Source organism: Pinus tabuliformis, chromosome 2_2, assembly GCF_031772625.1.
Source record: "Pinus tabuliformis cultivar Carrire ecotype Pingquan chromosome 2_2, CPIR1, whole genome shotgun sequence".
In the NCBI taxonomy this organism is placed as follows: Eukaryota; Viridiplantae; Streptophyta; class Pinopsida; order Pinales; family Pinaceae; genus Pinus; species Pinus tabuliformis.
In genome coordinates this window covers 545,723,550-545,735,379 of record NC_142300.1, presented here as the reverse complement: position 1 = coordinate 545,735,379, position 11,830 = coordinate 545,723,550, and positions in this window count along the sequence as shown.

Here is an 11,830-nt window from a genome sequence, read left to right as displayed (position 1 = left end):
TTGAAGATTGACAGGGCTCAGTGAAGAAGACTTTGGAAGTTGTGAAACCAAACATATCTTGAGAAAGCGAAGCTATAGGATTGGTGTCCTTGGATTTGGTGCTCCTAAACTCAAGGTTGGTGCCTTGGATAAGATAGGATCGAAGCCCTAGATGTCGGAGCCTCACGAATGTCCAAGTAGGTGCTTGGCACATCCCAGGTTGGAGCCTGGGTGCCTTCTTCTAGGGTTGGAGCCATACCTATATTGTACTTGATTCATTTTAAAGATTATATTAATAAAAACATTTATTTCTATTGTTCATTTTATGTTTTAAACATAAGTGATCTAACTGGTAAAGTAATAATTGAAAAGAAATATTGATTCCCCCCCCCCCCCCAAGTATTTCCAACAAGGAGTATCCATGTTGCATACTTTGGACGGACTGTACTACACGAAAAATGAGAAATACGTGAAAAATGTGATTGCAATCACATTTTTTCATGTATTTCTTATTTTTCATATAGCAGGGTCCATCGAAAATATGCAACATGGGTACTCCTTGGGTTATGATTTTAATTATGCATTCAACGAGTGCTCCCACTCGAAATTTGGGTAAAAATGTAGAGATATTAGTTGAAAATACGAGTTGAAGAAGTAGTTTTTTTTTTTTTTTAATCTTTTTACCTTTTTACACCAAAAATGGTGAATCATCCCCCATGGTTGACATCATCATCTTGAATCTTGTTGGTTATTATAAAGTTGATTTTGTTTGTACATTTTTGTTTTTAGGTCCATTTTAGACCTCAAAATTTCTCTAATAACTTCCACTAGCAAAAGTCTTTAGCTTCTATCCAAGTTCGAAATTGTTCCAGGAACTACACTAAGCATTCCAGAGTTGGTGGTCAGCCTTAAACCACCACTAGTTGAGACTTCAATGCTTTCCCTTTTCCAAGAATTAGGGAGCACTTCCTTTAGCAGAAGATTTCAGCTTCTAGCCATATTTGGAACTGTTCCAGAAAATGCACTAAGTGTTCTAGTGTTGGTAGTTAGCCTTAAACCACCACCTGTTGAGACCTCGAGTTCTCCCACCTTATACCATCATTTGAAATAACATATTCAACCAACTACTGCCATGCAAATTTTGCATATTTGTATTTTATCTCTGTTCTTGGACTCATATATACCCCTTCAAATTAAGGGGGGCATGTTGGACACCTAATCTGCTAAGGGTTATGGTGTGGAAGGTGAACCATCAAGGGGAGTCCAAGATACCTTGGAAGATGAATCCATCAGTCAAACAATGTAATTATATTTAACATATTTGTGAATAATAAAGTAATCCATGCTTATCATTCATTTTGGTTTCTCATTCAATCACCAAGGCTAAGCCTAGACCTGACTTTGAGCCTAGGGGGATTTGGACCATGTATTTTGGCAAATGCTTGTTTAAAGCTAGGCTATGGAGCTGACATAATTTTGATCCACCCATATGAAAATTATACATTGTTTTCTTTAAAACTCGAGTTCGATTATACCAATAATGTGGCTTAGTATGAAGCTTTGATATTAGGATTAGATGCGGCCCATTCCAAGCAAATTCAACAATTGATTACCAAAAGTGATTCTAACGGGCTCTTTTAGTACCAAAAATGAGAAATTAATACTGTATAAAGAGCGGGTAGTAAATGTTATAAAGGAATTCTAAAATTTCTTAATGAAGGCAGTCCCTAGAAGAAATAATTCCATTTTCTATGCCTTCACAGTCCCTAAGTAGCTGAGGAGCAGCAGTGGGGGAGAAGTCTCAAAGCATTGTGCCCTTGAAGGACTAAGGAGAAGCTAGTGAGTGAGAAGATCTAATGAGTTGGATCATTAATGTACTAATGAGAAGCTAGAGGGCATATTGGAGAGCTGAGTTCAGTGTCTTAAAGGACCAAGACCATTGATAGAGGTAGTGTTGCAGAACGAGAGCGAAGGACCCACAGGTGTTTAGGATATGACCACGACAGTTATGATTGCATGCTACATCAACTATATAGTTAGTGTATCTTGTTCAGGGCAGTTTGGTTGTCATAAGTGTTTGACAACAAGCCCTAGTTTGTGTCATATACTTGTGTATGTATGAGGAACATTATCCCTAGTATGGGAACCATAGACAATTGTATTATCAACTTGTTAATATAACAAAGAAGGGTTGGAAAATTTTTAAATTTGTCATGTACACTAGTTGATTCACTGATGTGTATTTTTGTCGCTGTGAAAAGTAGGATAAGTTGAGGCATTTGAATTGGTTATTTCAGAGATTTTAAGACACTAAGCTAGATTTTCACATGCCATGGAAAATCAACATGGTATCAGAGCTACTTGAGGGCCAGTGGACCAGACTGTGCACTGTGCAAGCATGTGAGTCAGTGGAGATCGTGTAGGCTTAGAGGGAGTCTATATTTAGAGGGATCATCCCTAAGGAAGTTCAATATCTTCAGGTTCTAATGAGGTAGCGACACTACAGTGATAGTGATCCATTCTACAGGGTATGTTGCAGAGGTGGATGCCAGGTTGGCTAGTGTTGCCTGTGATGTTGGATACTTTAGTGGAAGTACCTCCCTCACTAAGAGAGATTTTTGAAAACTATAGCATAGGAGGTATTCCACAAGCCTAGATCAAGGGTTTGTGAGAATTTTTGTCACAAAAGGGGTTTGTGAGAAAAAGACCCAAGTGAAGGGGTTTTAGACTCAGATGGGGTTTAAAATTCAAAAGGAAAAATTCAAAAGAAAAGAAAATTAAATGTTAAGTCTAAGAGTGGAAAAGTCCTCTAAGATCTAGAGGGTTCCAAGAAGGCTTAGAGAAGTCTATTTAAGAAAGGCCTTAGGACAAGGCTACGTATCAAGTGGAGAGGAGTTCGCTTGATCAAGAAGACGTCAAGATGTAGTTCAAGAAGGCCGCAACTAGGAGGACGAGTAGGGCTACAAAGAAGCAGATCTGCTCCATATGAGCAACGTCTTGAAGTGCCATCGAAAAGGGTTTGATATTCCTTAAGGAGTCGCTGCAATGGATTAGATTTGGTCCATATTGCTAGGATCGTGGAGGAGGACAACAAGAGTTGTGGTAACCAAATAGATGGAGACCTAATGGGAGCTCAGATATCTATGTTATGGAGAAGGAAGGGTCGCGGATTTGCAACGATAGGTCAGCCAAGAGAGGAGGCCATAAGGCCCATGCTATGTAGGCATATGGACCGAGTAATCTCAAATCATAAGTACAGACGAAGGAGGGTCTGTTAAGCCAATTTAAGGGCTACTACAGGGTTATCTAATGAAGTCGCAGTTCTAGAATGAAGGTCGAAGTTTTTTTTGCAATAATAAGAACGTTGAGACCATGATGAGGTATGTGGAAGGCTTTAGAGATAAGATGGTGTGGAGGATATTGTTGCTAGTTAGAGTGTCGTCCTAAAGTATTTAGGACAAATGTATTAAGAGACCTAGTTTAGGGTAGAGTAAAAGAAATCCAGATAAGAGGTGTCATAGACCTAGAAGGGTTAGATAAAGGGTAGAGAAGGCAGAGATAAGAGTCCTCCTTCTTAAATCTGATCTGATCGTGATAGGAGATCTGAAGGCCTAGACTTGGATTGTTGTACAGTGGATCAAGTAGTACAAAACCCTCACAAAGAGTAGTGATCCATGGAGGAGCCGAGACTCTGCAATGGACAATCGAATATGTAGGAGATGAGCCACTTAATTTGTGACAACGACGTTTTTTGTGAGAAGGGTTTTGCATACACAAATGCACCAATACAGTAGGCTTGTAACCATAGATGCAAGGTGAAAGAACATTGAAGTTGAAGGGTTGTTCTGGTGTTGAATAATAGATCAACAAGTTCCCTAGGGAGGTTTGTTCAGTGCATACAAAGTATTCTCAGAGAAACCATGAGTTTCACTTGGATCTGTGTGTGAAGGAGAGGGTGTCGAGTCATTCAAAGAAGCCTAACAAGCCCAAGAATGAGTATCGTGTAAAGGTTGCAGTGATTAAAAGAATCAACAAATCTTTGTGGGTTGTATGGAAACAATATAATCTCACAAGATGAATCCAAGTATGAAAAGAAGTATGACTTGCATGAAATAAATAGATAGCGACGTTAAGATAGTCGTAGGACAGTCAAGAAAATGATTGAGGAAGGGAAAATCTATAAGCCCTAGGTAAGGGAAGACTTAGAGTCCCATATTTGTGCAATAAAGGAGTTGTTGTAGAGCATAGGGTAGCTTAAAGATAGCCTTAGATAAGTCAAGAAGATGACTGAACAATGGGCAGATCTAAAGATGGAGTAGTAGTGGAGGTACAACAGTGCAGGAAGGAGTCTAGATTAGATGGATGGATGGAGCAACCAACAGAACAAGGGTTATGAGGGTTGTAGTGGCTTGCTCCAAGCTCTAAGTACAACCTCTTGAAGGACTAAGATCACTGTTAGAAGAGGCATAATTGGGTGAGCTCAGAATTGATTCTTGAAGGACAAAGAAAGGAGATCAAGGGAGCATATCACATCAACCCAAGTTCATTGTTGGAGAAAGACATCTAGTAATGATAGGTGGCAACCCTTTGTGCCCTAAGTTTGTCTTCATTGGAGCAGCGCATGAAGGAAATAGTGGGAAGAAGTCCCTAAGTAGTTGAGGAGCAACAACGGGGGAGAAGCCTCAAAGGGTAGTGTCCTTGAAGGACTAAGGAGTAGCCAGTGAGCGACAAGACCTTATGAGTTGGATCATTGATGGACTAATGAACACCTAGAGGGCAGATTGGAGAGCCAAGTTTAGTGACTTAAAGGACCAAGACCATTAATAGAGGCAGTGTTGCAGAATGGGAGCAAAGGACCTGCAGGTGTTTAGGATATGACTGCGATAGTTGTGATTGCATGCTACATCAACTAGACATTCAATGTATCTTGTTCAGGGAAATTTGGTTGTCATAGGGGTTTGACAATGAGCCCTAGCTTGTAACTTGTACTTGTGGATGTATAAAGGCCATTATCCTGGTACAGGAGCCCTAGATACTTGTATTATCAGCTTGTTAATATAACAAAGAAGGGTTGGAATTTTTTTTAAATTTCGATGTGCAATAGTTAATTTATTGATGTGGACTTTTCTGCTGTGCAAAGTATGATAAGTTAAGGCATTTGAGTTGGTTATCTCAAATATTTTAAGACACTAACCAAGATTCTCACATGCCATGGAAAATCAACAAAGGTACACTCTCACCAAGAAGCAAGCATGCACCCTTCTCAAGTAACTTAAGTATTTCCAGGCATATGTCAGGTACACCAAGATACATGCCTTTGTTGTTCCATATCCCATGCCAAAAGATGTGTTATCACAAACTAATTGCCTCAGATCAAGGGAGAAATGGGTAGTGAAAATCCAAGAGTATGATCTAAAAATTCGTCCCAAGAAGATTGTCAAAGGGTAGGGGTTGGTCAAGATGTTAACTAATAGTGAGGCTATACAAGAAAGTGAGACTGAACAAGTATGTTCTACTACAGTTGAACTTGAGAATGTTGAATGGTATCCTGACTTTATATACTACTTACGAAAGCTAACTGCTCCCCAGGATTAATGGATCATAAAAGGAGGGGTCTTAGGCTAAGCGCCGCTAAATATTGCCTAACTCAAGATGGCCTTGGTTGGATGAGCCCAAATGGTGTTATTCTACGATGTGTGAATAAAGAAGAATCCCAAAGATTAATAAAGGAGTTACATAGGTTTTTGTGGAGGGCATTATGTTGCTAGAACCACTGCACATAAAGTATTAAGGGTGGGATAATATTTGCCTTCTATCTTTGCTGATATGTTAAACTTCATCAAGAGGTGCCATCCATGCCAATTATTTGCAAGAAAGTAGCAACTCCCTGCCATGCCCCTCACAAATGTCATAGTTGAAGCACCTTTCCAATAATGGGGCCTCGATTTCATTGGGGAATTCAATGATAATTCAAGCAATGGGAATAAATGGATACTTATCGCAACTGACTATTTCACAAAGTGGGTAGAAGCTATACCCACAAAAAGAGCTATTGATCAAGCAGTCATGGATTTCCTTAGCACAAGGTTCGACGTGCATGTCAAGATCGTAACACACAACGCCAAAGCATTTCACTCTATGGCATTGGCCTCAATGTCTTGCAATTACGATATAATATTGGCACACTCTTCTACTTACTACCTGCCAAGTTGCGTCTAGTAATAAGAACCTCATAAAAATGACTAAGAGAATAGTGGGAGAAAACAAATGAAATTGGGATAGTAAGATTAAGTATGCTCTATGGGCTGATCATACTACTATTAAGGTCTCCACTAGATACAACCCATTTCAGGTCGTTTATGGAGTTGAGGCAAAATTACCTATCCAACTAAAGTTTCATGCATTAGAATGCTTAGAGGAATTCCCTGACCAGCAAGATGCCATACAAGCACGAATTGACTAAATTATAGAGGTTGATGAGGGTCCTAGGAAATCCATTGACCAGTTGGCCCAAAACCAAGAGAAGGTCAAGGATACATTTGATAAACATGTCAGGATTATAGCCTTTGAGCCTGGGACCGTTATCCTCTTGTGGGACAAGAGGAGAGAAAATCCTGACATGCATAAGAAGCTTGACAACTTATGGATTGGTCCCTATAAGATATTTGACATAGCCGGTATAAACGTCTATCATCTAAAAACCCTTGATGGAGAACTCATTCCCCTCACTGTGAATGGGAAAATCTTGAAATAGTACTTTCTCGAAGGAACATGACCTTATATGTCATGTATGTTAGTGTAGGTGCACTGCATATTATCTTTGGATAGCTAACATTATCATATCATGTTCTCATGTTAGAATAGATTGCATTAGATTAGACTTGCATCTTAGTGTAGATTTAATTTTCTACATAGATTATTATTTTTATGAAAAACATGGGCGATTAAAGTACACCTAGTGCACATGCTCCCAAACAGTTGTATTGTGATGTGCATGTTATAGGTTTGTGGTCCCAAGAGATTACTAGAGTTGGCATGACCTCCTCATTCGAGTACATGGATCATGCACTCTATGGTGAGCTCATGTCCTATTTAGAGCTAGTTGTTAGCCACAATAAGTGGGTGACCCCTAGGAGAAACTTTTCTCCTAATCATCTCTTCATGTCGGTAGCTAGCAGCACCTAAGAGCCACCTTAATGTGATGTCCCATTCATACCTTTGCCACCTGCATTAGTCATATGTCCCCTCACCTATTTGTCAGAAACACATGTTGGAAGGTGGGCTTCTGGTCAAAAGGCACTTTATTCATTTTGCACTCAAGTGCTTATGCTTGTTTGTATATCAGATATTTGACATGAATTATGGGGTGACTTGGAAGAAAGAAGGGTCTTGGTCGTAGTCTTGTTCCCTCACCTTAAATTGGGGGTTAATTTTCTATCCTAATCCAGTGGAATAACTTATAATGGCTTATCGCTTAAGGAAGAGGCACTACTTGGGAATCTATGATCGAGATAATGTCTTCCATCTATCCCTTTTCCATACTTATCAGTCCCCTCCATACATTACAAGTCTTTATTCCAGCTCCCTTATCTGAGTCCACTTTGTTAGTGTAGGTCTTGAAAGCCCTCCATCAGTGATCAAAGCTCTTTGCATTTGCATTAGTAGGTGTCTCATCAGTGTCAAATTTTTGCATCCCGTTAAGCATGCCATAACCCTGATGGAGGAGCTGGTCTATTTATACCCCTCTTGGTTTTGCTGGATCAGGTCATATCAGTCATTAAATTCTTTCAAGCTTGTCTTGTTTTGTCTTGAGGTCAAAGGTCCTAGGTCTAGGGTTTTGGTCATTTATCTCAGCAAGGTCATGTCTTTGAAAGTCCTTGAGTGCCCAGCAAGCCAGAGGGAGGATTGTAAACATGTTTCTTTGATACTTACATCATGTACAGTTCATTTTCAACCTTGGATTTAAAAACTCTGTTTCTAAAGCCAAGGTCATGTTAAATTTGTGTAAAAAGAATGAAATTCCAAAAAGTCTTCAAAAAGGCAGCAATAACCCTGGTCCCCTTGCCAAAGTCCCTCAGATGATCTACCTGCAAAAAGAATCAAGTCAAAGCACTCAAAAAGTCAAATTCAGGATAAAGGAAACCAAAAAATCAGTGTTTTAAAAAGTGTCAAAAATAAACTTTATAAAGTGGGTTTATGGATGAAATCTTTTCAAATGGAGTCTATAAAGGTTCTACTTCCCTCCTTTTACTCTCATTGTGCATCCCAACGCTTGGAAGAGAAGTTTGAGAGAGTGATTGGAGAGAGGAGCGAAATTGCAGTGATTTCGGGCAGCTGAGTGGTGCGCGACCCGTTGAAGGAGGTGCGCGACCTGTTGGGCGGTGCGCGACCCATCCAGAACCCCTCAGCAGTGCAGAAATACTACGGGCGCGACCCGTTGGGAGGTGCGCGACCCGTTGGGAGGCCTGCACGACCCGTTGAATCGTTTGCCTGCAGACTTCAACAACATTCCTCAATCTCCCTTCAAATCATCCAAATTGTTCGAGCATAGATTTCAGCACTTTTGCAGGCAGAGACAGCAGTTTAGTTTGTCCACTTTGCTCCAAAACCATGTCAGAAACCGAAACTTATGAGCAAAGTGATGACCATTCATCATCTACAGAGGTTGAGGAACAGAGGAGGCCTCGTAGAGGGGGTAAGGGAGGACATCATAAGCGGGAGGAGCCTACTTCTTTGGCAGAATTACAGGCCTGCCCTTTGGCAGTGAATTGCTTCCAGTACATGTCTTGCTATCAGTTTTGTGAGAGGATCTCTCGGATTCAGCATCATAGAGAGTTGGCCCGCTTGTTTGTCTTACACCTCCATGATGGACATGTCACTCTGGCAGGGGTGAACTTCACATTGACTCCTGAGGTGATCTCACAGGCTACAGGGATACCAAATGTGGGTGAGGTGTGGCTTTTGATGCATTTCACCCGAGTGAGGATGATGAACATCCCGGTCTTCTTGTTTCATAACATTAAGAGGATGGTGCCCATGTTGCAGAGGAAGACCCCGGCCCAGCAGTACAGGAGCATTTGCCATTATGGTTTGATTCAGCTAGTAGTATTGCATCAGTTGACACAGCAGGGCATCTCATGGGAGGAGTTCATCTCCCGTGAGTTTTTCACAGTGCCACCTCAGCCACATCAGGAGGTCATTCATGAGGAGGGAGGACCATCTCAGCAGCCTGATGCTCCCGTCACCCGACATGTCAGCTCCACTCCTTTGGTCACTTATCAGAAAGGCCCAAGGGCCTTATTTGCAACAGCTAGGCGAGTACTATCTCCACAGCAGGTGGAAGGGGTCTCGCCTTCATCTTCAGCTCAGCGAGTGTTATCTCCACATCAGGTGGAAGGGGCCTCGCTTTCTTCACCAGCACAGGTACTGCAGAGGGGCAAAGAGCCCATGATTCATGAGGATCCGGTGATTGATCTCGAGGCCAGTTCTCCTAGCCAAGAGGTGAAGGAGATCATTCAGCATCTTAGGGCTGAAAATGATGTTTTACAGAGGAGACTTGAGGGTGCCCAATGGACCATCACCTACCTGGAGCAGCGGAACACACAGCTAGAGGAGGAGAAGGCACTTGATGAGCTATGGAGGATTCGTAGCGACCGAGTCTTGAACCGTAGGAGGCCCGGTGATCCATTGCCTGCTGACCGAGAGTCACTGCTTATTCAGGAGAATGCCCACTTGGAGAGGCTGTTGGCTAAGGCCAACCAAGAGAAAAAGCTGTTGAGAAACATGAAGAATCACTATTGGGCAAGAATGCATGTATGCAAAGCCAAGATGAAAATGTTCCAAAGGAGGTTGTCCGAGGCTCTTAGGCGGAGGAAGAAGACCAATCCACTCCATATCTTGGCTGAGGCATCCCTCAAAGATCATGGCACTCACTAGCATCAGCTACAGCACAAATCCCAAATTTTTTTGAGAATTTTGGGTAATTTTGGTATTTTTGGGAAATTTACAGGTTTTGGCTTCTCAACGGGTCTCACCCCTGGTGAGACCCTTTGTTATCGTAGCTCTGTTTTGCAAAAACTCAACATTTCTAGATTTGTCATGCAACGTTACACATGCCTATGGATGGACTTGAGTTTTTATGGGGATTTGGGCCTCCAGAAGGTCAAAATACAGGCAAAATTTGACTTTCTGCCCCTTTTTTGAGTTGCAGAAGCAGTCTTGGGAGAATTGACTTTTGACTGGGCAAATGACCTCCAAATCCAAAAATTCCAGTTGGGTTGGAAAGTAGACTCAGATACCTTTCCAACGAGCTCTCCTGCACCTAATTCTGACACCGGGAATGCCTCCAAACATAGCTCCAAAATGCGTGACCCGTTGAGGAAATGTGCGCGACCCATTGAGGAAACTTTGCCAGATTTGACCAGTTCAGCCCAGAAAACGCAGTTTGGCTCCAGTTTGACTTTTTGAGGTGGATGGTGGTCCTCTTGGATGTAATTGTGACACTTTTTGGATATTTTTACTCTTGTTTAACTCTTCTAGAAGATTCTTGCATGTAAAGGGTAAAAATTGAATGTATGAACTGGTTTCCAAGTTTATAGAGGCAAGTTGTTTTGACTGCCTATTTTCTAGTGCTTAGTTTAGAAGTGGTTCAAACAGCTCCTAGGATAGTGAGCTCGACCCATGGAGGCAAGGAAAGAAGTTAGATCATCTATATTATGTACTTTCTTTCTCATTTTCATGGTTGGACTCTTGAGGGAGAAGCTATCATTGTATATTTTCACTGTATCTCTGCAATTTTTGGCTAAGGAAGACCAGGGTTTTGCAGTCATCTTTGGGATTCTTGTGGACTCATGTGTTGATGGTGTGTTTCTTCATGTTATTGTAAGCTTTGTTATGTGATTCATTTCCTTTCTATACTTCTGCATATTAAACAAATGAAGTGTTAAAGTAAGAATTCATGCTTGCCATGCTCTGCTTTTAAGTTTGTTTAATTTTGATGTTTTCTACTGTCTAAAGAGAATTCAAATTCATTGTTTTCTCTCTTTAGCCTTCTTATCTTTCATTCCTAACCATCCACTTCAGTCAAAGACATCAGCACTGTCTCCTACCTCGCCCCAAGGAACCCCCTGCAGAAACTGTGTCCAATCCCCGCACCCTAAATTGCAGCTCCTCAATTTGCCACCAAAAAACCCAAAAACCCCAAATCAACCTTTCTAATCAGTTTACTAGCCTAATATCAGTGTTACCTTGTTGGTCATCTCATCTATTGAAGATTTACCGAGATAGACCGGAGAGAGCCTTCTCCTGCCCCGTAGGGCTAGCTACGAGGCTAAATGGTTTGATGTAGCCTTGAGGTTTACCTTTCTCAGCCTGAGGTGAAATTTCAAGCGCTAACATACTGGCGACCATACTGGGGAGAACAAACTGATCTTTTGCTCATTGACGTGTTATTTCATAGGTCTTAGACGGAGCCTGAAGTTACACCAGGTAGCCTTCGAAAACGCTCTTGTTTTACATCAGCGTAAGTAGATAAACGCTGCTTCAGTCAATCTCCGTGAGCTTGTGAACATAGCGCTTCTTTGACATCTTATCCCCTTGTAATTGTCAACTCTGAGCCGCGGATGATAGGTTGAAAGTTTTCACAGGTTGAATGCTTTTTCTTTCCTAGTCATTTTGAGAAAACAAGCTGGCTACAGATCCTAGACCCATTTTCAGATCTCATTCATGCCCAGCTATTTTTGATTATCTTGAAGATTTAGATTTTGACGAAAGCTTTGAATTGTCTCTGTTTAAAGCTAAGTCTGAAAGTGCGCTCGATTCTCTAGTTTTTGACCCTGATTTTGCAACTGTT